This window comes from Triturus cristatus, chromosome 1_1, assembly GCF_964204655.1.
Source record: "Triturus cristatus chromosome 1_1, aTriCri1.1, whole genome shotgun sequence".
NCBI classification, from domain to species: Eukaryota; Metazoa; Chordata; class Amphibia; order Caudata; family Salamandridae; genus Triturus; species Triturus cristatus.
This window is the reverse complement of record NC_140579.1, coordinates 1233316395-1233342727: the sequence shown is the minus strand read 5'-3', so window position 1 is coordinate 1233342727 and position 26333 is coordinate 1233316395. Positions and strand designations below refer to the sequence as shown.

General features: G+C 46.8%; 1 long non-coding RNA gene across 1 annotated transcript; it reads left to right on the top strand.

Moving 5' to 3' along the window:
* The first annotated feature begins 1531 nt into the window (after positions 1-1531).
* On the top strand, positions 1532-23560 carry LOC146871889 (uncharacterized). Its single transcript, XR_014959621.1, has 3 exons — positions 1532-1636; positions 21672-21770; positions 22261-23560. It is a non-coding gene; the product is annotated as an uncharacterized LOC146871889 (long non-coding RNA).
* The last annotated feature ends 2773 nt before the right edge of the window (positions 23561-26333 follow it).

The window sequence follows — 26333 nt, the reverse complement described above, 5'->3', positions numbered from 1 at the left end:
AGCAGAGAAGCACCGAGGGGGTGTTCGGTAGCGGCAGATAAGTTCTTCTTTATTTTTGTATTATTCTCCCCCCACGCTGGCCACTGAGTTTTCGTGGCAGCAGCTGCCACTGCTAGTGTTCCTCCAACAGAACTTGCTTCGTATGGCCATTAGCTGTGCCCTTCCATCTCTATGCAGATCATGACCATTTTTGATTTCATCAATTTGATAGCATTTGAAGTTGATTTGTTTTACAGGTTCTGCTGTTCAAACTATCATTGCAAAAGCAGTTAGGTTACAGCTCTAAAATGCTGAGTGTTTGGCTTTGCTAAAATTTGCTTTCCAATTGCATGCTTCATGACACATGCATGCATGGCTGGCAATTTTGTGATGGGTTTTCTATTTAAAAAGTCCATTCCAAGATGGCCATCGATGTTTATGCATACATCGTGACACATGCCTTGTGACCCATGTATGCACATTTGTCATAACGTAGGCAGCCAATTTTTAATTTACAGATCTAACATGGGGAACAGACATATTTCATCATTAAATGAAATGAAAAAATCACACAGAGCATGTAAAAAAAGGCTGGACTGTGCTTTCCAGTTTAAAAAAGAATAATAAAAGCAATTTAACCCTGGGATGGAGAGTGGGCGGGCATCATTTGGGGGAGGGAGAGGGAATAGATGACATGCCTCCCATTATAGAGCCCGATTCACAAAGGTAAATTAGAGCAAAAGTCTCACTTATACCAAAAGTCTAACTTTACTACTTTTTGGTAAGCACAAAGGGACTTAGGAGTAGTATCTTTACACCTGCGACCGTACTGCCCCAAGTGTAGAACCTCCGCCCTGAGTGCGGTCCTTCCGCATACGTAACAATACCACTCACAAGTCTGTTTGTGAATACTGAAAAAATATATATGAAGTTAGACTTTTGGTCTAAGTTAGAGAGCGGGATGTGGGGCAGGCAGCATTGGGACTAGGAGGGAAGAAAGCCATCAAATCAAAAGTGGGATAGACAACAGAATCATCCAGTCATGAGCAAGGGACTGACCTAAAATCTACTCTATACTAGTAGCAAAAGGTGTGACCTAAAAAGACATTCATTTAACGTTTGTCAGACTTTAATGTTGCGCTATATATAATAACTGTATTTTTGACCATTTTTATTGTTGTCTATGAAATAAATGTAATTGGTTCACTAGATAGAGTCGGCTCGAGGCTGCTGAATCCAATGGCTCGTTTAAGAAAGCTGGTTACTGCAACCTTGCTGCACACTCCACAGGGGCTACTTACATTCTCACTTATATTAGTTTTGGTATTTCTATTCATTAGCATCCATAATCTCTTAACTTGGGGTGCAGACCTCAACCGATATAAACTAAATATAATTAAAACTGTGTAATGTTTGAAAAATAAAGTATTTCATGGTCAAGTGTTAATCATATGGAAAACCCTTACTTTGAGACACATCATGGTTTATATACAAATGCTTTATCATTTGGCAAGATATAACTTTTTATTTGGATTTTCAATCTTTAATCCAGGAGTCAATTCAAGAACTTTTAAATGGAAAAGAACGTGTAGAGGTTTTGGTTGAAGAACTGAAAAAAAGTCAACAGGATCTAAAGAATATCATCCGAGTCAAAGAGGTCTGCATTTTCTAAACTTTAACAAATATGATATACTTCTAATATGTGGGCATAAAGTCACAGAAGAGCATACGTACAGCAGTGTTTAGTTATCCTATCTGCTATTTTCATTCGCACCATTTTGAACATTCTTATTCATTTTACACTTGGGTTGTTGTGTTGCTTTTGACAAAATATTTCCCCTACATTCTGATTCATTTATATTCTGAATTTGAATATATGATCATGTCATTAAATTACGTGAATCTTTATTATTGGCTAAAATGCTAATATGTACTGTGCACTAAGAGCAGCCTCCATCTCCGTACTCTGTAAGGTCGCCTTTATTGGAGACTGGAAACAAGCGTACAAGCACTTTACCAACAATATCTGGAGTAGAGCTATAATTTAGTGGTCACTAGGATTCAAACCTACAGCTAATTGCGTGCTTAAGGACATGGTTGCAGGTAGGGTTCAGTAATTTTAAGTTGGGGATAGTATTTATGAATTTAAAAATAGCAACTGACCTTTAACAAAAGTTATTAAGTGAATTAATATGGCTTTCTTATGATGTATGTTGGCCAGAAACCCTTTGGAATACGGAAGGTTGGAGAGCCACCCCAATCGTGAATGGGAGAGGAGGCTAGGGCGGTCGACCTTGAATCTGGGCAACTGGTTTCAAGTCTTGGCAATGACGCTGAACATCCTGTGATTCTGAGCAAATCACTTAATCTCCCCGTGCCTAACAAAACAAATCATGTAATGCAACTGGTGCTATGTAAAGCACTCTGATACCCAATTCGGGTCAAGTTTGCGCTATGTAAAACTCTGTAAAAAAAAAAAAAAGTCTGGTGCGTAGGGGTGAAGGGATGTTGGACCGTGCCTTAGATGACGATGGAAGACTTGGGAATAGAGGCCTCTGGAGAATTCTCTGAATATGTCTGGTGGAATCAAAGGGTGGATTCTTGAAGAGGATAAACTGCAAGCTCTCGAAGGTGACCAGGAGGCATGGAAGCATAATGCCCACGACTGGCACGCAGCAGCAGGGAGCACAGAAGAGTTGACAAGGACCTTGTTGTTTCAGCTGTGGGGACCAGACGACAATGAGGAAGACCAGGAGCCATGCACAAGCTGTGTCTCGTTGGATGTCGGTGTCTAGGTGGTCGGAGTCCAGCAGGAGCACCAACAAGCCTTGGTAGCCGCAACTGGCATGGAAGAAGACAAGAGGCAATCGTTGGGACCAGCAAATTCCAAGGGACTCACCATGTGCAGGAGAGTCAGAGCAGGCCATGGTTAAGCAGGGGAGCTCAGCAAAGCAGAAAAATACCCTCAAGAGGACCAATAGGCCAAAGCCACAGGAGACGCAAGAGGACTTGAGACAGCTCACCAAAGATTAAAGTCCACGGTGCAAGGGATGCTGTGAGGACACTGCTCTTCGAAGGATGAGGTGCTGGAGGCTGGAGCTTCTTGTAGTCTGAAAATCTGTGGAGCGCAGAGCCAACAAGCCTTGTCAACGGCAAGTCGACACGGTGAACAGGGGTTTGGTCCCAGCGGCTTCGACGAGGGATACTGTCCTCCAAATTGTAGGAGAGACTGGTCAGGCCTCGGGAGAGCCAAAGAACCACCGCCTGTGTTGCTGTGCCTCAGAAAGTCTATATGACGATAGGAGCAGCAGACCGGTCAGCTTTGTTGCGGTGCCTGCAGATGTAGATTTCTTTGGATGTCCTTGATGCCCATAGGTCTTCTGGAGAACTTGAGCCAAGCACAGACAAAGATGAGGCAGAAGGCTTGAAGAACAGCGAGACGAGGAGCGGGCAGGAGTCTTCCTTGATTCGGTGTTGGTTCCAGTCAAAGTCCAACGAAGTGCAAGAATCCAGACGGTCGAAGAGTGTCTTGGTTTCAGAGGCGAGTCTTGTTCCAAATCAAATCTCATGACCAACCCACAGGGGAGCCCCATAAATACCCAAGGAAAGGGTTGGAACTACTCTAGGATTCCCCCAGAGGAGGAACTGGTGAGAGGGAGGATACTTCCCTGTCCTTTGTCCAGTTTCTTGCCAGAGCGATAACTAAGGGTTCCTGAACCGGCTCAAACCGGAATATGCAAGGAGGGCACCAAACGTGCCCTTCAATGCAGTCTGGTGACGCTGAAAAGCACCGCCACCTCAGCCCAATAGACTAAATCATGTCTAGGAGGTGATCACACCTCCCTGTGAGAGGAAACCTATTGTTCTACCTTTCCCTGCTCGAGCTCAGCACCAGGGGGGCAGAACAGTGTCTGTGGTTAGCAGCAGCACTAATGTGCTGGCTGACCCTGAAAGTCTGTAACCTGAAGTACAGGGGGCTCCCCTAATGGGCCCCCAGTACATGGCATTATCCGGTGTTGGTATGTGATTCCAACATGTTTGATACCAAACATAACCAGGTTCAGCGCAGCCATTATGTAGTTAGCCATCTCCTAATGACTGATGTCCACTATATGTCTTAAAAAGGCTGACCACACTTACAAAGCCTGGAGAATCGGCTCCGGGGTTTATAGGGGTGTCCTGCTCATGCAGGGGAACACTCACACTTATAACCAAGCACCCTGCCCTCAGGACTAAAGGGCCTTCCTTAGGGGTGACTTATATGTTTTAAGTGTAGTGATCTCAGATATAAGGAAACTTATATCTATTGTGAGGGGTGCAAGCACCACCTCACACAGGCTGCAATGGAAGGTCCATGTCAGAGTTTAAGTGGACTCCCATGGGTGGCACAATACATGGTACAGCCCATGGGAGTCTCCTGGATTGCCTAGGCCCTAGGTACCTTAGTACTATATGCTAGGGACTTATAAGGGTACACCAGTAGCAAATTGTGAAGATACAGCAGTACTTACCAAAGCCATTTTGGGAGAGAGAGCACAGATGCCGGTATCCTGGTTAGCAGGATCCCAGCAAACTACAGTCAAAACACACTTAACACCAGGCAAAAAGTTGGGGGTAACCATGAAAGCAGATCCTACTTTCCTACACATAGTCTGTTGGGGCCAGCCCTTAGTGGGGGTCAGTGAGTCAGATGAGTGTGGCCTTTGTCCACACCTATTCCACACGCATCCAGAACTCCTGCAAATTGCCTATGGCTCTATTTAATTGGCTCTATGTGATGGATGTGGACTTATGATGCCCAGCTCATAACCCTATTCTATCAGAACCTGCTGCACATTTTCATTAGCTGTGCCCAATTGCCTATGGGTATTGGGTATGTATGGCCACCTTCAATTTCTAAATTTGGTAGCACCTAAAGCTGATTTAGCTTGCAGTGTGATGTGGTCAAAAACACATTAATTTATAGTTTGTTAACATTATATTTTGGATATTATATTACGATTGTGTTATGAACCATTTATATAGTCCCTGCCAAAAATGTAATTGGCTCACTCATAGCAACATCATCAGGGTATTAATCCTTAAATATTAGGTTCTGATTCACAAAGGTAATCTGAGCCAAAAGTCTAACTTTCGACGTTTGGTATTCACAGAAGTCATTTATGACTTCTGGTATTCACAGAAGTCATTTACGAGTCGTATGTTTACGTCCGCACTTGGGGTGGATTCTCCACACCCTGGCTGGAATCTCCACACTCTGGCCAGAATCTCTGCACACGGGCCAGAATTTCCGCAGTTGGGCTAGATGGTCATTGTCTTCAATGCTAAACACCTGTGTAAGTGCTTACTCCTTCCTCCCCCGCATGGGCCGGATGAAGTCTAATCACCTACTCCCACAGTCACTTGACACCACCTGCAAGACCTACACTACAAACCATATAAAAGCAGCAAACAAACAAGGCCCAGGTTTGGCCACATCGAGTTCCTGCTTGCCAGGTCTGCGCCTTACTTCAGAAAATACTACACCAGAGGATGAAGAAAAATTATACTGAGGAGGAGACCACCATAATCTTGGAGTTTATTGTGATGCACCACAAACGGCTCCATGGTTTCCCCCCTTACATCACCAGTTACACACAGAAGGCAGCCCTATGGCAGTCTTTAGTCACGGCAGTCACAGCATTGAACTTCAGTGAACGCAGTGAATGACATAAAGAAGTGGTGACAGGATGAGAAGAGGCGGGTGAAGGAGAAGTACGCCAGGATTGAGGTGGCCAGAGTTCTCCTTGGTGTACAATCCAGGCCCCACCTCTATCTCACCCCACTAGAGGAGGATGTCCTCCACAACATACACCTCCACATGCTCCATGGGCTGCCTGTGAGTGATGTCCACAATGTGGTACCAGGTAAATATGATGACAATAACATCATTAGGAAATTGCTGTCTGCGTTGCACCACAACTGTGACTATGGAAGTTATCCCAAGTATGTATAAAAAGCATAGTGAGTCAGAGCCTCATGTGTCTCCGGGGGTGCCCACTACAGGGTGCATGGTTTTCCGCAACCACCTCTATTTTCAATGGGAGCGTGTGTTGTCGGTTGGAACACAGGCTCCCATTGAAGTCAATGGGAGTCCGACCGAACGGTGTTCGGAACCATTATAATTGGTCGGTCGGACTCCCCGAATAAGATTTGGTCAGAAACTATTCCGAGACCGAATCTGTCAGAATGCTTTCCGAGCGTCATCGTAATGAGGCCCATGGACTTTTTTTTTTTTTTTTAAGTCCTCATATAGCAATAATTTGGAGTTGGAGGTGTCGGAGGCCCGTTTCGTTTTGTAGTCCGACCTTCCGGGGCTTCTCCTGGGTAAGCACAATGTATGCGTGGAAAATATCTGCTTCCCCTTTTAGTACTTGAGCCCCATTTGGTCCGCTTCCAGTGCAGTTCGGTTCTAGGTTGAGCTAGTCATTTTGACCACTCTTTCAAGTTCCCACTTGAATACTTCTATTGCATTGCATAATTATTGGACCATACAATGCTTTCGCTAACGTTAACTTGTGATATTATGGTTTTCACAGATGTTCCAAAATTTATTTACCTTTCCCCTATGCCCACTTCTGTCTAGTTAATCAATTTTTTGTACGGACGCCACCCACTCTTTATGTGCTGGAGGTGTACATTTTACCCAGTTAATACATATCTCCCTTCTTGCTAGAAGTATCAATATAAACAGAATTTTTTCTTGATCTTTACTCAGTTTGGTAACCTCAGCCTCGTTCTGACTTCTCCCAAAAATAACCAAATCTATACTCACCTACACCTGCCGACCCAGTACTCTAGACAAAGTTTTACCCGTCTCTTCCCAGAATTCCTCAAGTTGGGGGCACTGCCGAAACATGTGCAGGTCGTCTGCTCCCGGCTCTCCACACTTAGGGCAACTTCTCTCGTCTTGGCCTCTAATCTTTGATAGCCTCTTCGGGGTCCAGGTCGCTCTGTGAATAGTGAATGGGTGATTCCTTCTCAATGGTGTAGATTTTACAATTTTCCAACAAGTAGCTATAGATACTTGTCATTCATGTAGGATGTTCAGCTCTGGCAGTACTTCTCCCCAGATCTTGTTTGGAATTTCGTAGTGTTAGTCCCCTTCTTCTATCAGTGCCCCGTACCAGTATGCTATTTTTCTTTCAGTGATCTTGTTTCTTTGCAGCATTTCCTCTATTATCCCGCTTCCATCCTGGCTGTCTTTTAAGTTCTTGACCCAACTGCTTATTTGGTAGTACTTAAATCTAGAGATTGTGCCCTTAGTTCTTTCACACAGTACCTCCCACTCTATGACAGAATTCTGTGTCATTAGCTCACCCCGTTTTGTGATATTGTTTTCCTTCAGGGGGTTTGCTAATACAGTCCGGGGTTCCTGGGGAATCCCATATGGGCGCATATCTGCTGTAGTATGGAATTTTGAGTATCCTTCTCATTTGGTGCCAGAGTGTTGCCGCTGCTTTTAAGCTTTTTAATTTTATTTTCTTAAAGTACTTGGGATGACAAAATTTGTATAAGTAGTGGCTTCCTTCCTTATTGACTGCCGCTTTCAAGTGGTCAGGGTACAGATCATAACTTTCTAAAACTATCCTAATGTTTTTAAATTGGAACGCTCTACAATAGTTTAGGATGTCTAGGGTAGTAATCCCTCCTTGTACCTTTTTTCTCCTTATCTTTTTCCAGGCTATCCTTGCCCCTTTCGCAGCCCAAATAAAACTGCTTAGTTCTCCTTGCAGTTTTTTTATTTGGTCGTGGTTAAATTCCAGTGGGATAGTGCTGAACAGGTAGGTGAATTTTGGGAGTATGGCCATTTTAATTACACTTGATCTTCCCATAAAAGACAGAGGGAGACCTTCCCATACTTTTAGCAGCTTTCTTACTTGTTTATAACTTCTTTCAAAGTTTAGACTTGCAATTGCCTTTATGTCCACTGTGAGGTCTATGCCCAAGTATTTTATTTTATCTTTTACTCTAGGGTCTTGAGAATTGGTATTCCACTCTAGGATTTCTGTTTTTGCTTGGTTTGCTAGGTACCCTGATACTATTCCATATGTTTCTAAGATTTCTTGTATTTGTGGGAGGGAGGCATCTAGGTTGCTCTTAAATACCAACAGGTCGTCCGCAAACAGAGCAACCTTCTTCTCCCATCCCTGATGTTTGAACGTTATTATTCCCTTTTTCTTATTAATTTTGCTAGTGGTTCAATGTGCAGGTCAAATAATAGGGGGGATTGCGAGCACCCCTGCCTTGTTTCTCTTTTTATCATTATGTTTTCTGTTAACACTCTGTTCACTAGCACCTTTGCTGACGGGTTTTTGTATATCTGTTTGATTGCGTTCTGGAAGGTCTCTCCCAAATTAAATTTTGCTAGGGTTGCATTTAAGAAGGGCCAGCTCACCCTATCGAATGCTTTAGCGGCGTCCAGGGTTAAAATCGATAGTGGGGTTGCGTGGTGTGTTGCAATATCTATTGCAGTAATGAGGTCATGTGTAAGTTCTTGTATGTACCTTCCTCTGGTAAAGTCTTTTTGATTTGTGTGTACCACAGAGCCTGCAATCTTTCCGAGTCTTTTCGCTTAAATTTGTGTGTATACCTTGTAGTCGGCATTTAAAAGTGAGATTGGCCTGTAGGATTCACTTCTCGTGGGGTCTTTCCCTGGTTTGGGTATAAGTTTAATGGTTGCATCATTCCAGGAGGCTGTTATTTTTTCCAGCGTTGATTGTATCTGGTCTTTCGTGACTACCTTTTCCTCTGAATACAGATTTCTAAAGAATTTCACAAACTCCTTCCTAATATCTTCCTCTTCTGTGGTGTACTGTTGATCTTCTTTCTGTATCTTTTCTATCCTGTTATGTGTTGCCTCTGTTTTCAGTTTCCACGCTAGTAGTTTCCCACATCCTTCCCCGTACTCGTAGTGTGATACCTTGCTTGCTTCCCATTTATCTTTAACAATTGTTTCAAGAAAGTCTGCCAGTTCAATTTTTTTAAGGTTCTCTCCTCCTCCTCAATGCTGATTTTCTCTTGCTCGGTGGTAGAGACCCTGTTTAGTTCGTGCTCCAGGGATATTGTCTCTTTTTCTAGTTCTCGGATCTTATTTTTTTTAAACTTGTTTTTATATGCCACTAGGCTGGCTATTCTTCCCCTGATAAAGGCCTTATAGGCCTCCCAGGCGGTTCGCTTCGTAGTCCCTTCTTCGTTTGTTTGGAAGAACTCCTCGGTATCTTTGGCCAGTGCTTCTATACAGCTTTCGTCTAAAAATATTCCCCTATCTGCCGTCCATCTTGGGGTGGGTGTGGGACAATTTAGGTTAATGTGTAAGATCACTGCGGAGCGGTTTGACAGGTGTGCTGGTACATGTTCTACTCTTCGTATAGAATTTAATAGGCCCCTGTCTATTAAGAAGTAGTCTGTTCTTGATGCGTGCCCCAATCTCTTGTTTTGCAACGTGAATTTATTGGACTTATTACCTTTTACCCTCCATATATCCATGATCCCTAGATCTTTAATACAAAGGTTCACCCACTCCTTCATTTTTGGTAGGTTTGGGCCATTCTTGGGAGGGAACCTGTCTTTCTTCAGGTCCAGAATTATATTAAAATCCCCCCCCATTATTATAGGTGCTTGCGCTGTTAGGAGTTGCGAGTATAGTTTTTGAAGTTGTTCTGGGTCATCCAAGTTGGGCCCATAGTATCCAACCACTGTATATAAGTTATTACGTATCTTCAATTTCCCTTTCTTGTCTACCTCTGTGGCTTCAATCCGTGCTCCTAGAGATTTCTTAAAGAGTACCATCACCCCCTTCACACTACACTCTTTGTTTGTGCACACCCACGTATCTATCCATTTCGGTTTTTAAGGAATTTCTCCCGTTCTTCTTTTAGTAAGTGTGTTTCTTGCAATATCATTATATCACAGTCCACGATTTTTAAGTATTCCAGTATTTTAGCCCTTCTTTTCCTTATCCTGAGTCCGTTGACATTCCATGACATTATTTTAACAGACATTTAGACCAATCCCTTTTGTGCCCTTTCTATTTTCTGTAAAGTTTGTCTGGGACCCTTCTCCCTCATACTGCTTAGTTTGAACATGTCCCCCCCCCTTTTCCTCCCCACCTTGTGTGTTTTTTTGGTTTTACGGATTTTACTGTGTGGTCCCCCCCACCTCTTTCCCCTCTTCACCCTCCCAGGAGAAGCCTCCCCTAACTCTTATTGGAGCATTCCTTAGCCTCTTTTTGAGCTCCTCGCTCTTTTGTTGCATTCTTTTTGCTTTGTCATGCTTGATCCTACAAATGTGATTTAATTTGTTCTACGAAGTACTCTACCTCCTTGGGGTCTCTAATGTTGTGCATTTTATTTTGCCACATTATTCTCAGTGAGGCTGGGAACCGCATTTGAACTATTGCTCCAAGTGTTTTCAGTTGTATATATTGGCCGAGCTGCCATTGCTTATCCTGCGTTGTATCTGATCTAATTCTACACGTCCAATTGATTTGGAAGAATGAACCTGCTTTATGATGGAAACATCTGTCTGTGGATTCCTCACCTTATGACACAATGCCATGGCTCCACACGCGGCTCTGCGTGACGTCACTGGAGCCATAAGAAGACCACGTCGGCGTGATGACGTCAGTTCCCTTTTTTCTGCGCTGTCTACGCTAACGTTTTTTTCTGGGACTCTCCATTCTTCATCTGGATACTTTGTAATTTTGTTTGTATCTCTTTCTCTTTTCACATGTCTGCCCCGAGGAAGTCAGGTTTTAAGCCCTGCAGGGAGTGCAGTGGACATATGTCAATTACTGACCCGCATGAAGATTGCCTTTGGTGTGTATCTTCAGACCACGACGTCGAGGGATGTTCTTCGTGCAGGAAGATGAATCCTAAGGCGTTGAAGGAGCGAGAAGCCAAGCTCTATATGGCCAAGGCAAGAAAAGAAAAAAGGGGTCGGAAAAGGTCAAAGTCCAAGTCTTCGACGTCGCACGACTCCAAGAGGAAGCATAAGAAGAAGAGGAGACATGCTTCTCAGCTCCAATCCTCGAAGTCTGTAGTGTCGTGGTCACCTTCTCCTGTTCGACGTCGAGAAAAGGACTTGGTTTCTCCTTCATCGTCTCCTCAGGTGACTCCTGCATAATGTCCCTCATATAAGGGGACTCCCGAGCAGGCGACGATGCCGAGATTCTCACCGACTCCAGAGGGTGTGTTGAATCCGACTGACACAGAGATTCCTTCGGCTCTGGCTGTTCCAATCAGTGGCTCCAGCGCTCCGACTCCAGAGGTACCTCGTTCGGATCTTGAACCGGCTTCATACCCTCAGGTTCCGATGCCGGGTTCGGATCCTTCGCATTTTCTGAATGCGATGTATGGTGTGTTCGCAAGGGCCTCATACCCCTCTGGTGCACCTTCGGGTCCCATGGGTCCTATGGCATTTAGTTTGGGTGTGCCTCAGCAGTACCCTCAGGCCCCCTTTGTGCCATTCATGCCAGCGATGCCGGCCTGGCACTTTCTGGGTCCGAGGATGTCGACGTCGTATGGTCAGTCCCCGGCTCCATCCTGTGAAGCTTCTCGGATTCGATCGGCGCCGGCTATGTTAGTGGATCCACCTTCGATGCCACTCCCGAAGCCGTCGACGCCGCGTGTGGCGCCGCTGACGCCACAACCAAAGATGCGCTCGAGGATAGAGGCGCAGAGGTTATTGGAAGAGAAGCAGTACCAGGTTGAAGGGAGGGAGGAAGGAGAGGTGTATGACACAGAAGATGTGTTTGAGGACTTGTGCGAGGCAAGTGGGCTTGACACTTCTCCTGAGTGGGACTTTGCTTCTCAAAAGGCTTCTCCCTCTAAGGATGTTGCTTCTTATCATACGGTTATTAGGAAGGCTGCGGAACTTTTGGATTTGCAGCTTCCTGTGGCGGAGTATAAGCCTAACCTTCTCACTGAAGTGCTTCATTCTCCATCTTCGGTGGTTGAACCCCTTTTGCCATTTAATTATGCACTGACTGAGCCAATCCTCGATGTGTGGCGCAACCCTCTTTCGGCTCCTGCGGTTTCGAGGTCAGTCTCAAGAAGGTATAGACCTGCTCCTGGAGACCCGGTTTTCCTTTCTTCTCACCCCTTTCCTGAAAGTCTGGTGGTGCAGGCTTCTTGTTCGAAGCAATCTACAGGGGAATTTTCGCAGGTTCCCGCAGACAGGGATTCCAAGAAGTTGGAGCAATCTGCGAAAAAGGTCTTTTCATCGACCAGTATGGCACTGAAGTCTACCAACGCCACTTGTCTCTTGGGCAGGTATACTCATGCCCTAATGGACTCTGCAAAACAGCCTCTTCCTAAGCTGTCTGAGGAGGACAGGGGGAATCTGAGTGAGGTGTTGGTGGATTCTCAAGCTGCGGCTCACCAGGTTATCCAATCTTGTCTGGATACGGCGGATTCTGTTGCCAGGGTATTTGGTTCATCCATTGCGACAAGGAGGCCCGCATGGTTAAGACCTTCTGGGTTCTCTCCTGACGTGCAGGCTTATTGATTTGTCATTTGATGGGTCCAAGCTTTTTGGTGAAAAGGCGGACTCTGCCCTGCAAAGAGTTAAGGACAGTAAGGCAACGGCAAGGTCTTTGGGTTTGCAGACTCAGTCAACAGGCTATGGATATAAATGATACCGTGGCTTTGGGAAGTCTTCCTTTCGTGGGTCCAGACAGCCTCAGCACCTTTAGCATCAGCAGCAGAACCCCTTGTATTAGAGCTACAGGGGTAAAGGCAGAGGTCGCCTTCGTGGATCTGGACGTCAGCCTTCTTCCTCCTCCTCCTCCTCCTCCACCTCCACCTCCCCAGCCCCTCCTGGTAATGCAGGAAAGCAGCCCTAGATCCGCCATCCTGGATCACGTAGGTCCCGTGGGAGGCCCATTTTCTACAAGATTGGAAATTAATCACTTCAGCCCTTTGGGTTTTAGATCTGGTAGAAAATGGGTACGCCCTTCCCTTCAGGGAATTCCCTCCTCCTTACCCTCCTTGCCAAGGGTTTTACATGGAGGATCATTTGCTTCTCCTTCAGAAGGAGGTCCTTACCCTGTTACAAAAAGGTGCGATAGAGGTGGTTCCGGAGCAGGAAAGGGGTCAAGGTTGCAATCCCGGTATTTCCTGATCCGCAAGAAGGATGGCAGGTTACGTCTTATCCTGGACCTCAGAATCTTGAATCTGTTTCTCAAGCAGGAGAGGTTCAAGATGCTCACTCTAGTGCACGTTCTTCAGGCGCTGCAACAAGAGGACTGGATGATGTCTATCGACTTACAGGATGCATATTTCCACATCCCAATCCTGAAGTCGCACAGGAAGTGTCTCCTTTTTACGGTTGGGTCGCAACACTACCAGTTTGCTGTCTTCCTTTTGGTCTTACTACCGCACCTCGAGTCTTCACCAAGGTGATGGCAGTGGTGGCTGCCCATCTCAGGAGGTCGGGGGTTCTAGTTTTCCCCTACCTGGATGACTGGCTGTTGAAGGCAGAGTCTCCAGAGATGGTGAGTCATCATCTGCAGCTTACAACCCAGTTGTTGTACAAGTTGGGTTTTTCGATAAATGTACCCAAGTCTCACCTGGTGCCCTCACAGCGCAACCTGTTCATAGGGGCAGTACTGGATACCATCGAGTGTCGGGCATTCCCTCCTCCACAAAGGATTCTCGACATTCAGGAATTGAGTCCCTTGTTTTACAATGGAGCGGTTGTTCCGGTTCTGAAGGTCCTTCGCCTGCTCGGTCTGTTAGCTTCCTGCATCCTGTTGGTCAGCCATGCACGCTCGCACATGAGGGCGCTCCAGTGGTGCCTCCGCAGGCAGTGGTATCAGAACAACGGAGATCTCAGGGAGTCTGCATCGGATCTGTCTTGGTGGAGCGTGGAGGGCACTCTGTCTCAAGGAAAGCCCTTTCATCTTCCTCCATCGGTGGCCACAGTGATAACAGATGCCTCTACCCTAGGGTGGAGTGCTCATCTGTGGGATCAGGAGATCAAGGGTCTCTGGTCTCCAGAGGAAAGATTGTCTCATATCAATCTTCTGGAATTGCGGGCGATACATTTGGCACTCAAGGCCTTTCTCCCTTCCCTTCGCGGTCAGTCGGTTCAAGTCCTGACAGACAACACTACCGCGATGTGGTATGTCAACAAGCAGAGAGGAGTAGGGTCGTACCGTCTCTGCAGGGAGACGTTGCGGCTCTGGTCCTGGGCTCAGGACCATCGGATTTGCTTGATGGCAAATCATCTGGCCGGGGTGCTGAATGTGCGTGCAGACAGTCTCAGTCGGCAGTTCTCTGCCGACCATGAGTGGAGGCTTCATCCGGAGGTAGTTCGACACATCTTTCAGATGTGGGGAACTCCTCGGGTAGACCTGTTTGCCGCTCTCGAGAACGCGCACTGCCCGTCGTTCTGTAGTCTCCAGTTTCCGATGCAGGGGGCGTTGGAGGACGCGTTTCAGTTGAGTTGGAGTTCACAACTCCTTTACGCGTTTCCTCCCATACCCTTGATTCCTCGGGTTCTGAGGAAGATTCGCCAAGACCGGGCCCAAGTCATATTAATTGCCCTGGATTGGCCAAAAAGGGTGTGGTACACAGATCTACTTCACCGCTCATCGCACCCTCCACTCCGTCTCCCTCTCAGGGTAAATCTCCTCTCGCAGTCGGAGGGGCAGGTTCTACACCCCCACCTCCAGAGCTTGCACCTTTATGCCTGGAGATTGAACGGGGCAACCTGAATTATTTTTCTCGCCCGACGTGGTGGATGTTATATTATCGGCCAGGCGACACTCCACCAAGTCTATCTACTCCTACAGGTGGTCAAAATTTGTTAAATAGTGCGGAGAGAAGTCTATTGATCCCTTGAAAGGTCGTCTTTCTGATGTTCTTTGTTTTACGCTTCATTTGGCCCAGCAAGGTTTTGCTGTGGTCACTGTTAAAGGATATTTGTCGGCTTTATTGGCATTTCTTTGTTTGCCTGATCAACCGTCTCTTTTTAAATCTCCGATAGTTTTAAGGTTCATTAAGGGGCTTACTAACATGTTCCCGCCCACTCCTTTTATTATGCCCCTGTGGGATTTGAATTTAGTGTTAACCTTTTTAATGGGTTCTACGTTTGAGCCTGTGCATAGCTGTCCTTTGCGACTGCTGACTTTCAAAACGGTCTTTCTGGCGGCTATCACTTCGGCTAGGAGGGTGAGTGAGCTTCAGGCTCTGAGTTCAAAGCCTCCGTTTTTGACCATACATGCTGAAAAGATGGTACTCAGGACCAGGGCTGCTTTAATGCCTAATGTGGTAACTCCTTTCCATCTAGGACAATTTGATACCCTTCCTACTTTCTATCCGCCCCCTCACCCTTCCAAGGAGGAAGAAAGGCTTCATTGTTTGGACCCAAAGAGGTCGATCAGTTTCTATCTTGATAGAACAAAGGACTTTTGCCAGGATGATCAGCTCTTTGTGGGCTATGCTGGACGGATGAAGGGCAAGGCGGTGCACAAGCGCACTTTATCCAGGTGGATCGTCTTGTGCATCAAGATCTGTTACGCTCTGGCTGGTAAGGAGCCTCCTGAAGACATTAGAGCTCATTCCACCAGGGCTAAGTCATCTACTTCTGCCTTGTCCAGAGGTGTTCCTGTGCTGGACATCTGTAAGGCTGCAACTTGGGCCTCCCTTCATACTTTCGCGAAGAATTACTGCATAAATTCCGAAGTGAGGAGGGAGGGCCATTTTGCACACTCTGTTTTACAGGACTTTTTGGTATAGAAGGGTCGACACCCTCCTCCGGGAGTGGGACTGCTGTGGGATTCTATTCATAAGGTGAGGAATCCATAGGCAGATGTATCCATCAGAAGAACAAGTTACTTACCTTCGGTAACGCTTTTTCTGGTGGATACAGTATCTGCCTGTGGATGCCTCACTGACCCACCCGCCTCCCCGTTGTCCACCCTTTTATACCTTAAAAGAGGTATTCGTTAATATGTTGTTTCATATTGTCATTCTGCATTGCCTCTGTTTTGACTTTCTGTAGGCTTAAAGGAAATGTTTGCTTTATTTTGCTTTCCTCTTTCACTTTACACTGTGTGTATTTGTGTGAATACTGTGTACTATGTATGCATTTTCTATATGGTCGGTCCGCCCATTTCGCCTCGGTGGCACGGAACAAATGGGTGGAACTGACGTCATCACGCCAACGGGGTCTTCTTATGGCTCCAGTGACGTCACGCGGAGCCGCGTGCAGAGCCATGGCATTGTGACAACCTCGTCGGCGTGGAGAGCTACGAAAAATGTCCTTAGAATGCTGGTGCAGGGGATATTCATAAGGTGAGGAATCCACAGGCAGATACTGTATCCACCAGAAAAAGCGTTACCGAAGGTAAGTAACTTGTTCTTCAGGCTCTCCCAAATGGGTCCCGATTAATTCTCTGGATGTCCTCTGCAAGCTCAACGGACTTCGTCCAGAGAATTATCTCTCCTAGTAGCTTGATCGTGAAGGCTTTGATATCCTCCCCTTCCAAACCTTCAGGGACGTTAAGGATTCTAAGATTGTTTCTCCTTGCCTTGTTTTCCATTGATTCCATTCAGTCACATATCTCCTTGTCTGTGGATTTGAGCTGGTCTATTTCTTTTTGTTTTTCCTGCACCTTTTTGCTTAGCACCCCTACTTCCAATTCCCCTGAAGTTACTCTCTCCATGAGCTTATTTATTTTCTGATCCATTACGTGGCATGCTTCCTGAATTTTTCTCTGATTTTTCTCTGATATCACGAAATTGGATCTCATTTCTCTCATCGTGGTAGTCATCATTTTTTCCATTCTTTCCGTATTTTCTTGTGGAAGTGGGCCGTCATCTGGCACTTTGGCACTGGCGGAGTCCGTGGCATCAGTGGCTAGCTCTTGTTGGTCCAATGTCTCTAGAACACTGTACCTGTTGCTGTTGCTGAACGTTGACATTGTTTTTGCTACCTCCTCTCTGGGGATTTCGACTTGTCTTTCGGTTTGGGATTTGTTGTGGTACTTTTCCGCCTTCTGAGACTCCTTTACTTTAAAGAAGGACTTTAAGGAGGGTGTTATCTTTTGTTTTGTCAAGCCCAATGTTTTTAGCTTGGCCTGACTTGCTCAAGACACAGGGGGCTGTGATTTCCCTGCTGTAGTTTGTCTCTTCTTTTTCCTTGTACTTTTAGGGACAACAGGGGGGGATGTATCGGAGGTAGATGAGGAGGTTTTAATGTGTGTGCATAGCTTTACTAACTCAGGGGGGTGCTCTGGCTCCACTTCTTCTAGTGGAAAATGTTTGCTTCTTAAACAATAACCTGCAATTCACCCTCGGCTACACTGTTTGAGTTAACCCCCACGGGGCTATTGGTACCTTCGTTTCCGTACTCCCTTTAGAGTTTGCCACTTTTACCACTTTTACTCCCACTTGCTCCAGCTCTACAGCCTGTGGTTTAGCCTGTGGTTTAGCTAGATCTGTGCAGTTTGTGGTGAAAATACTTGTATTCTGCTCACTGAATTTAACACTTAATTTGGCATCCTGTCCTCCACACACTGTGTTGTTTAGATCCCCCCCTTTTCACTTACACGAGTAGTTCGATGACTTTCACTTCTATCACCTCCACTCCGAGCAGCATGCACCACCAATCCGTCCTCCTCCCCGGTTTGCAGTAGCCTCTGGGGGTCGTTTCTTCTATGCGGCAAGGTGTGCATTCCGGGCGTTTCCCCCTGTACACTACTCTTGCTGCGACTTTCCTGCAGGTCTGACATGCCGTGGCCGCCTCAGCCCACACTGGAACCGCGCAGAAGCGCGGGACTCCTTCCACCTCCACTTTTGTCTGCTGCGTGTATTGCAGCTCACTGATGCCTGCTCGTACGTGCCGCCTACGTCAACCCGCAACAGCTCCTACTCACTCTGCTCCTCACTCGGCTCAGGAACGGCTCCTGCTTACTGCGTGCTCCACCCCTGTGCTCCTCGACCTCTCCGCCCCTCAAGTAGTTTTGCTTTGTTTGCTTCTTAGTTTTCACTTTTGTAGATTGTGCATCTATTATTCCACCTTACTTCATGTCGCTGATTGCACGCCTAGCCTCGTATACCAGGATCCTTCTTTTTTTAAAACTTGTTTGCTACTCATTTTTGTGCTAGTTTTCGTTAAGAGCGCAGAGCTCACGACCGAGCTCTCTAGCCGGCCGCCATCTTCTCCCCTCCTTCGGCCCATGGACATTTTACATGTATTCCATCAACAGTGCCAGAACTGTGAACTGAACTCTGAAGTCGAATGTATCACATGTGGGAACTGGAATGTTAACTGGCAAACACACATATCTTTGTAGACCCAATGATGTCGTCCTGGATTCTAGTCCCCACAGTGACATCTGCTAAAAGGTTGGCTTTGACATCTGGTCAGGAACCTCGCACTGGGCGTATGCGGAACCCTGTTAAGTAAACCCAAGAATGATGTACCGGAATGCTCATGCTCATAAAATGTGGATTTAATGTCTGCAGTACGTTGTATGTGTTTAACATCGCTCTTGTTCCTCATCTCAATATGCTCACAAATGGCATTTTACAGCATACCATATTACATCATAGTGGCAAGTGAAAGGATGACACTGAATGTATGGCAAGTGAGTGCAGTAGGTACATAATAGACTATATTGTGCCTTATGAAGTGGAGTAACCACAACTGGATTGTAAGTCAATGATATGAAAACTCGCAAGGAAAATCACAGGGCACAAAATGTATGGACATTGATGAGGATGAGGGTTTCACTAATGCCAGTTAGTTTATTTTGTTTTGGGAGGAGTGTATGGGCTGCTAAGGTGGATGTAGAGGAAGTAAAATATAAACACCTGGTGGCTGAACTGCACAACGCAAATCCAGTGTAGGCGGCAACCATCTAAGCTTCTACACTTTACCACAATATGTGATCCTAGTCAAATGTTGATTTCAGCTTGCCTTCTCTCCTACCGTATTCCCATATATAAGTGACAGGATAATATATGAGGTTAGGATGTGTGCTGTACTAGACATCATCCATTGACAGCTAAGTTCTACCATTATGTCATACATGTATAATGGGAACAGAGGTCACACAAAAATTGAACATAACAAATGTGTGATCTCCCAGTCCTAACTGGGGGTTGTGACTTCATGAGGAGGGGAGCACAAATGTGCCACAAAATGTACCTGACTATTGGACATCTCACATATTAACTCTCAAATGCAATGATATGATCTGATTTGCAAATATGAAACTGGTCTGCATGATTATGTGCACTCCTTTAGATTTGTCAACAAACAACATAAAGAACAATTGATGGACAGAATGCCGAACAGTGTCATACATTCACCCTAATACAGAGATCTGGGCCTAAATCCATTGTTTTTTTGCTCACCATGCCTTTCCAGTTTGGACCCAGCCATATACAATCAGTCTTGACCCTCGCCCAATAGGAACAGTCCAGCCCGAACTGCCAGCCAGGTCCTCCCTGGACTGGAAACAAGCATCCTAGGACCGGTTTCGGGCTGAAAGCCCTCATCGGCCAGGATAGCTTGACTCCAGTGACATGGAGAGCACGAGACCCACGTCTGGGCATTCCCGTCCCACTCGGGGTGACAAATGCAAAAAGAACAATTGATGGACAGAATGCAGAACAATGTCATACATTCACTCCAGTACAGAGATCTGGGCCTAAATCCATCTTTTTCTTGCTCACCATGCCTTTCCAGTTTGGACCCAGCCATATGCAAATCAGTCTTGACGCTGCGCCAAATGGGAACAGTCCAGCCTGAACTGCCAGGCCAGGTCGTCCCTGGACTGGAAAGAAGCATCCTAGGACCAGTTTCGGGCTTTCAGCCCTCATCAGCCAGGATAGCTTGACTCCAGTGGCATGGAGAGCATCCGTCCATCAATTGTTTCTTTTGCATATGTCACTCTAAGTGGAAAGGGTATGCCCAAACGTGTGTCCAGTGCTCACTACACCACTGGATTCAGCCAGCCTGGCTGATGAAGGGTGATGCCCTGAAACCGGTCCCAGGATGCTTGTTTCCAGTCCAGGGAGGACCTGGCTTGGCAGTTCGGGCTGGACTGTTCCCAAAGGGAACAGGGTCAAGACTGATTTGCATATAGCTGGGTTCAACTGGGGTGGTGTGGTGAGGAAAAGAATGATGGATTATACCCAGATCCTTGTGACTGGGGGTGAATGTTTGCATTGTCCAGCATTCCGTCCAGCGATTGTTTCTTTTGCATAGGTCGACCAAAGTTGGAAGGGTATGCCCAGACGTGGGTCCCGTGCGCACTACACCACTGGATTCAAGCTAGCCTGGCTGATGAAGCGTGATGCCCTGAAACCGGTCCCAGGATGCTTGTTTCCGGTCCAGGGAGGGTCTGGCTTAGCAGTTTGGGCTGGACTGTTCCCACAAGGAACAGGATCAAGACTGATTTGCATATGAATGGGCGCATCTGACCGAATTATTCAAGGGCGAGATGGAGGAGGAGGAGGGAGGGGGGGAGGCTGTGGTGGCTGCCCCCCCGGAATTCCCCCGCATGAGCAGTGGTACCGGTGGACAGAGGTGGGTCGTTATGGCCGAGAGTGTGGGGCTGACTCCTGGTCAGGGGATGTGTGATGTTTAGTGTGAATGTGTCTGTTATCCGATGGGGGTGTGTGCCGTGGGGCGGGCCCCCCGCACACCCCCCCCCACAAGTTGAGGGAGGGTCTTGCCTGTCCATTTAGTCCCCCCCTTTCGTGCTGCGTGGACCGGCCTTTCTCCTTCCCATACCGGGAGCTGGGGGGGTTTTGACCTCTGCCCTGGCCCGCCCCTTCTTTCCCCCCCCCCCCCCCCCAAGGATATGCTCTGAGTCCCCCCCAGACTAAGATTGTTTTCTTCGTGGCATAGTTGGGTAAGGAGGGTGGGTTCCGGGTGGGATGTGGGATGGGGGTCAGTTGAGCGGGCAATGCTCCCTTTGGGCACGATAGGTTGGAGGCTAGGAATGTACTGCATAACACTGTGTTGAACTGATGGCCTCCTTATTTGTATTGTGATATTCTGGATAGGCTTCGATGACAACACCACATGGGGCACAGCGGTAGTATAATGCCTGCATTGTATCCTGCGCTCTCTGTATAACTAAAATGCTCAATGTCATGTGTACTACGATGTACCCCCACTTGAAAATCCCAATAAAGTTGTTTAAAAAAAAAAAAGACTGATTTGCATATAGCTGGGTTCAAATTGGGGTGGTGTGGAAAGCAAAATAATGATGGATTAAACCCAGATGCTTGTGACTGGAGGTGAATGTTTGCATTGTCCAGCATTCTGTCCATCAGTTGTTTCTTCAACAAACAACATAATAGTCATGATGGGCCTAATAATAAAGGTGTAACCAAAGGATGACGGGAGCGCTCAGCATAATTATCCCCTTCCTTCAAATATCAGTTACCTTCTCATACACGTTTGTCTGTTAATATGTTATCTTGTTGATGTCAGTGCTGTGTGGAGGTAACAGCTGGCAACTGCTGCTGGTGAGCAGGGGCCCACACGTAAAGTTCAGGGGGTAAACGTGTGGCACACTGGCCAGAAATTGCATATCAATGGTCCATGACAATGACATATACATGTTATCTCATTTATATCATCCTGTGTACTTGAATATGGACATGTGTGTCTCATAACAGCTGCTGGCAGGATACCATCAGTGCTGCAGACAACATCATCCCGGGGTATGCAAGACATCCTGGCTGCAGCAGTAAAACCCACTAGCACCTGTCCATCAGGTAAGCATGCCATAAATTGTTTCCCTATTATGGATTCCAAAATCATTCCAAAGATCCAAATCCCCTACTGCATAGCATCTGTAGTTGGTGTGTAAAAGGTTACATACATACTATTTCAGTTATGTGAGTGGCACATGTGCCTGTTAGCATATTAGTCATGCAGCTCATTAAGCATGGTGTCACTTCACTCTCAAGCTGCTGGATTGCGTACCACATCTTCAGCTACTCCTATGAGGACCAGGTTTAGCAGCTGACATTAGGGGGATCGCAAAGCAACATAAAGCTGTGGCTGGAGCTGGTGAGTTTGCTTCTGCATTGTACATCTCCATTCAACACCTCAGTGCTATGGAGTGAGCTGTCAAGTGTAGGCGTACCCAGACCAGGTCACAAGTGCATCTGTTGATGCAAAGTACAGTAGAATCAATCCTTGTGTTGCACCACATAATTTACCAGGTCAATTATTTAACCTGTTGCAACCTTTGTCTTCCAGGTGAAGAGGACCATGAGGACAATGGACATTCCACCAGTGGTGGCTGTTGAATTGGAGGAAGATGGAGACTATCTGGCCCTTCTCACAGAGGATGAGGAGTCAGATGTCCTGACAAGAACATTTGTTACACTGGCCAAAATGTGTAGGGCCACCTCCCCCCCGCTCAGCAAAGTGCCTCAATATCCAAAGTCCATGATGGCCTTTCCTCAGCATAGCACTAACCAGCCACAGCTCTCAAACACCTCAACGTAGACATCACTCCCTCACAGCCCTCACTTCTAGGACAGATGGGGTGGTTCCCCTACATACTCCTCTTTATACAGTGCATCCCAGGCATTCTCCACCATCTGAGGGAGGTACCACCCCTGGTGCGTGCAGGTATTCCCTGTGAGCCAATCTCCTGTCCACAGACTACCACTTGCCACCATCCCCCTGCTGGAGAACCTGAAAATCATATCCATGGCCGTCCCATGCGGAGAGACTAGCAGGTGGCCGTGGTGGCCAGTGGGAGGAGGAGTTCTTCCAGCTGCAGGCTGATGTGAGGCTGGACATTCGTGCCATAGGGGCTACCCTGTCGGACATGTCCGAGGCACTGCAGGACATGCACCAAATCCCTCAGGTGATGGACAGACTGACCCAGGTTTTGGACAGGATGGACAGATCTTGGCAAGACATGTCCAAGAAGATCAATGATATTATATCCATCCATAGGGAAGAGGGTGCAAGACACCATGCCTTGGCCATGATGATGATGGAGGGCATGCTGAAACGTACCCAAAGTCTCCCTTCAAGGTCAATGCAGGGTGGGGAGCCATCACACCTACCTGCGGCACACACACCCACACACCCATATCACAAACTGCACAGGCTCGCTGCAAGAGTTCACATCCACCACCAGCCCCTGTACAGGCACTCCCACCCACTTGCACATCCACCACCACCCCCTGTCCAGGCACTTCCCCCACCTGCACATCCACCACCACCCCCTGTCCAGGCACTCCCCCACCTGCACATCCACCACCACCCCCTGTATAGGCACTCCCCCCACCAACACATCCACCACCACCCCCTGTCCAGGCTCTCGACCCAACTGTAGAGACACCATCAGCCCCTGTCCAAGAACTTCCCCCCTGTACTGGCAGCTGCACCACACCAACCTGCACCTCAGCAACAACACAAACATACTTACTCACAGCCATCATCACCACCAACTTTGTGCGAAGTCGCAAGCACGATCTCTCTTGATCACAGGAAAAGATATCATCCTGAATATGTGAAAATAAAAGATAAATGTCCTCACAAGTCAAGACTAAGTTGCCTATTATGTAATGATGGCCAATTGTTTACCCTTGTGGTGGCCTAGAGATGTGAGGATGATTGTGTGTGAGTAACACATGTAAAAGTGTAATCCCGTCGGTGCAACAAGCTATCATGTGCTGAGAAAATAACTACTTCCAATGTGTATGTCCATACTTTGAACACAACATTTACAGTGAAGTTAACAAGATAGAGAAAGTTTGATTCTAAATATAAGTTTATGTATATTAAATGGATGGGGAAAAAAAGCAAATTCAGTCCATTTCGAAGGGAGAAAGGAAAGCAAATAATGTTCTTTGAACAGAATGGACTAGGGAACTTGGAGGGAGTTGGGCAACATAAATAAAAAATGTCAGGAGAACCAGTCTATAAACAAGAGGTAAGTAAATGTCCAAAAGAAAGTCATTGGCAAACAAGTCAACAATCCTTCTGGTTATCCTCAACCTCAACAATGTTCAGATTCTCCCATTCAGATGCAGGCTCCTGTCTGGCTGGTGCAGGACCAGGCACCACACAGGGTTGGAACACACAAGGAGTATAGGGGAAACAATGTGGGACAACATGCAGGTGGAAACATTGAGGGTGGTTTGGGAGGGACGTTGGACAAGGACAGACAACATGGCTGCACCCAAGGAAGTAACACTGGCATTGAGGGTGGCCATAGATCTTGCAAGCTCCTCTGGCATCATACGCACCTCATTGCAGAGCTGCAGCATGATGTGAAAGGACGTCTGGCTGACCCTCTCATGCCCTCATCACTTCCTGGGATGCAGCCACAGGAGTCACAATACAGGGATGGGTTTGGGTTGAACATGAGGGGTGTGGTGTTTTGGGGTCAGAGCCTATGTTAGGGTCTTGCTGGCAGCCACTTGAAGGGGGACTAGTGGCAGGGGATGCAGTTTGAGACCTCGATGGAATGGGGGCCTCTACGGACAGGGGGGAGCTGATGTGCTTTGTCAGGAGGAGAGTGTATCTCTTTTCCTCCCGGGCCAGGGGTATCCAGTTCTTCACCCCTCCCTACACCCCACAATGTTCTCAGCCTCCACCCGGTCTGTAGCACTTAAGGTGTTGTCATGCTCTGTCCGGGTGGGCACATTTCCCCTGTCTTCTGATGTTGAAGGTCCCTCCTCCTCCTCTTCCTTTTCAGTTGTGGATAGAGATCGTGGCTGCCGGTGCCCCAACCTCTGTCCTGCTTTGACCCGGGTCCTGGTCCTGTTGGCCAGCTGGGCCCACTGAAATGTGGTGGTTGTACACGTCAGAACGACACACATAACTACACGAAGCAAGTGCAGACTTAGTTCTCCTCTGATCACACTATATAAATGTAAGTGACTTGGAGGCTGAAGTACGTGTATGTTCACTGTGGTGCCCTCATTAGTCTCACACATTGACATCTTACACTTCGGTACTGACCAACCCTCATCTTCTGCATTCTTGTAATCTGTGTTTCCTGTCATTCCTACATAGGCATCTTAAAATGCCAGTCTACAAAAGAAGATCGGAGACAGTCCAGATGGTATTGTAATTATCATGTGATATGAAGTCTCTACACTTTTACACTTTCTAACAAATGTCATCTACTGTGTAGCATTGTGTGAGACAACACAATGCAGATTTGGGTGCACATATCCAAATAGGGGCTGGGATATTAGCTTAGCTATGTGGTGAGTCTAACATTTCCATATTCAGTCACAATACCCAACAGTCTAGTGCCACATTTTGCCTTCGAAGACTTCTCAGGTAGTGCTGTACCCTGGTGAACAGTTGTGGCTAGTTGTTACAGCTGCCTTGACTGGACAAAGGACAAATGAGCCACTGTTAGGAAGCTGTGTGTATGTGGACCTCATTAGAGAAGTTGGTATCACTTAAGAGTGAGCCAAAGATCTCGAAGTCTGTCTTAACTGAATGGCACATGATGATCTATCTTAATCAGCACTCAATCTCCCAAAAGGCAATGCAAGCCACAGCATCCAACACCCACAGGCCTCTCATCCACGCACTTGACAGTGTCTGTACCATTCCTCACCCAATGCACACATCAGTTATAAGGCCCTTGGTTCACTGGTAATGGTGCTGCCAGTGCAAATTTATTAGGCCTGGGCTAAAAATCCGTTCCGCTCGCGGAAATTGCGATAATTTGACATTTTTGCGTTCCGCAGAGAGCGCGAAAATGTCAAAATTTCCGCAATCCGCATTTTACCGCTGTAAAATAATACATTCTTGAGTGCACGCGATCGCCTTACCTGAATCCCCGCGTTCGCCGACAAGTTTTCCCGATCCGGTCGCGTTCTCCACAAGATGTTGGATTGTTGGTAGCCATTTGCGCTGTCTCGCGACAGTTCGCGCTCGCAGTAACATCATTCGTCGCGCGATCACGTCTTTCTTCTCGCGATCATGCACCGCGAGACAAGTGAAAACAAGAAGGCCGTGCCTGCGAGCAACCGCATGGGTAAGTTGGCGAGCTGCGACCACGCAGAACATACCGCGAACGGGCGGGAAAAAAACTTCTGCATCTTCGCGATATTTCCGCGTGTTTGCGGAGATTTTTAACATTTTCGCGATAATTTGCGAAAATGAATTTCGCAAATGCCGCCCACCCCTAAAATTTATATACAACTGCACGTATGTGGCTCTGTTACCCCAGTGACATACAAAAACGTCCTCTCCCAGAATGCACTCTGCTCAGTGCATTCTGTGTGCTACAATGAGCCTTTGGCTTTATAATGACTGCTGCACTTTTTATAGATTAGGTAAAT